This window comes from Homarus americanus, unplaced genomic scaffold, assembly GCF_018991925.1.
Source record: "Homarus americanus isolate GMGI-L3 unplaced genomic scaffold, GMGI_Hamer_2.0 scaffold51111, whole genome shotgun sequence".
In the NCBI taxonomy this organism is placed as follows: domain Eukaryota; kingdom Metazoa; phylum Arthropoda; class Malacostraca; order Decapoda; family Nephropidae; genus Homarus; species Homarus americanus.
Window position 1 is genome coordinate 339,224 of NW_024726503.1, and position 2,558 is coordinate 341,781.

Genomic DNA, 2,558 nt, shown 5'->3' on the forward strand with positions numbered 1-2,558 from the left:
TATCTCGTTCCTTCTCTCGACTTTTCATTATTTCTAGATCACAACCTCTCTATACCAAGCTGGCCATTAATCCCCTAAAAAATCCCTTCCAAAGAAAACTCGCGAATCTCAAGAGACTTTACGATAATCATAAAAGAAATCAGGGAAAAATGTTAGAGAAATTTCAAGCTGTAACAGGAAATTTTCGAAACTTAGGGAAATTGCTGATTTTTTTTTTAGGGGGAGAAGGGGGGGAGGGGTCAAACGAATTTTATTATCTTGTCATAAAATAAATCGGGAAAAATCAACGGAAAATCTCAAGGCTTAGCAGGAAATTTCTGAGACCTTGGGAAATTGTCGTGTTTTTAATAATAATAATAATAATAATAATAATAATAATAATAATAATAATAATGATATTAATCGCTACTGTTCCTCCTACATTCCTTCACAAGTTATGTTTGGATTTTCATCACGAGAAAGTTTAATTTCCATTACCAAATTCCATAGAAATTCAGAGGTGGACCGACCAGCGTTACTGTGTTGAAGTCGTCATCTAATTGAAGCCAAACTTCCCTCCAGGTCTAAACCCACCACTTCCCTCTAGGTCTAAACCCACCACTTTCCTCTAGGTCTAAGCCCACCACTTTCCTCTAGGTCTAAGCCCACCACTTTCCTCTAGGTCTAAGCCCACCACTTTCTTCTAGGTCCCACTTTCCTCTAGGTCTAAGGCCACCACTTCCTTCTAGGTCTAAACCCACCACTTCCCTCTAGGTCTAAACCCACCACTTCCCTCTACCTGTAGGTCTAAACCCACCACTCCCCAGTACAACACTCGGAGCGGTAATAGAAGTCAGCCATCAAGGAGACAAACTTCAGGATAGCTTAATCATAAATACATAATGATTTAATGCGTCAGTATCTCGAAAACCTTGAGGGCGAGGGGAGTGTCACCTCAAGGGGTTCAAAGTTACTACCATACACACATACAGCCCCCCACAAACATATCATCGAGTCAACTTCGAACCCCTGAAGTGATTCTGTCTTAAACAAATACTCAAGACGCCTTTAAGGTAATTATGTTATTATGAATCATGAGTAGGTGAAAGTATTTAATTATTATGTATCAAAACGTCCAGGGTGTTGTGCTTACGTTTCAAAAGCGTCGCTCTGTCTCAGCCGCGCCTACACTCGCTGCTCGGAGGACAACTGGAAGACGGTCTCCTTGGGGGGCCCAGTAGGAGGGTCTCCTACGCCCTGTTTTGGGCTGCTCTAAGTTCCTTGACATGTGACTCTATAAAACGTATTTTAAAGGCACCAGTTTTCTCCAGGTCTTCACCGGTAGTGCATCCACGGAATGAAAAGGTGAGGAAAATGATGGGAACATGGGTGAAAGTGTGTGAAAGGAATGCAGAGAGAGAGAGAGAGAGAGAGAGAGAGAGAGAGAGAGAGAGAGAGAGTAACGCCAAAAACCAAGTGAGAGTGGGAGGGGACGCGCTGCAGTATGTTTACCAGACCGAGTAAGCTAACATTTAACCTAATTTTTGTCTTTGTTCCCGACAGCTGGCCAGCTACTCTTGCACATCACGGGCTGGCCAGCTACTTTTGCACATCACGGGCTGGCCAGCTACTTTTGCACATCACGGGCTGGCCAGCTACTTTTGTACATCACGGGCTGGCCAGCAACTTTTGTACATCACGGGCTGGCCAGCTACTCTTGCACATCACGGGCTGGCCAGCTACTCTTGCACATCACGGGCTGGCCAGCTACTTTTGTACATCACGGGCTGGCCAGCTACTCTTGCACATCACGGGCTGGCCAGCTACTCTTGCACATCACGGGCTGGCCAGCTACTCTTGCACATCACGGGCTGGCCAGCAACTTTTGTACACCACGGGCTGGCCAGCTACTCTTGGACATCACGGGCTGGCCAACTACTGCTACATAAAAAGAGCGGCCAACTACTTGAACACAACACAAGGCTGACCAACTACTCCACGACACGAGCTGGGCCAGAGTCTGGCTCCTCAAACACGCGAACAGTATTGACGTTCCTTGTGAAACAGGTGCGAGAAAAACCATACGGCTATAACGAACACCTCTTTGAGACCTCAATATAATAATGACCCGGTATAGTGGCCGTACAGTCTAGGAAAGTTAGATAAATACGTTCCTAACATACGGGATAAGGCTCTGAGAATATTTAATTCCCACAGTCAATTTCTCTGTTTGTGATCATCATATTTTACAGTTCTATTATAATAATTACCAACCTGACATTTACTAAAAACAGTAAAAAATAAATACAAATTACTAATGTTTATGTTTGGGTTTGGGTTTACACTCTCCTGAAGTGATATATTGCTTTGACTATCACACTGAGTCTCACATTCACACAGGGAACACGACATACCTGAGCTCGTGTTAACAAGACCTTGGTTTGTGTTAACATGAGAAGGCTTTACCCTGAGCTAACAGGAACCGGGTTCATGTCACTAGGTTCTGGATTAGCGTTAACCAAGACGAGAGGTTATAATACAAAGACAAGGGTTAACATTACCGACATAAGGGTTTATAT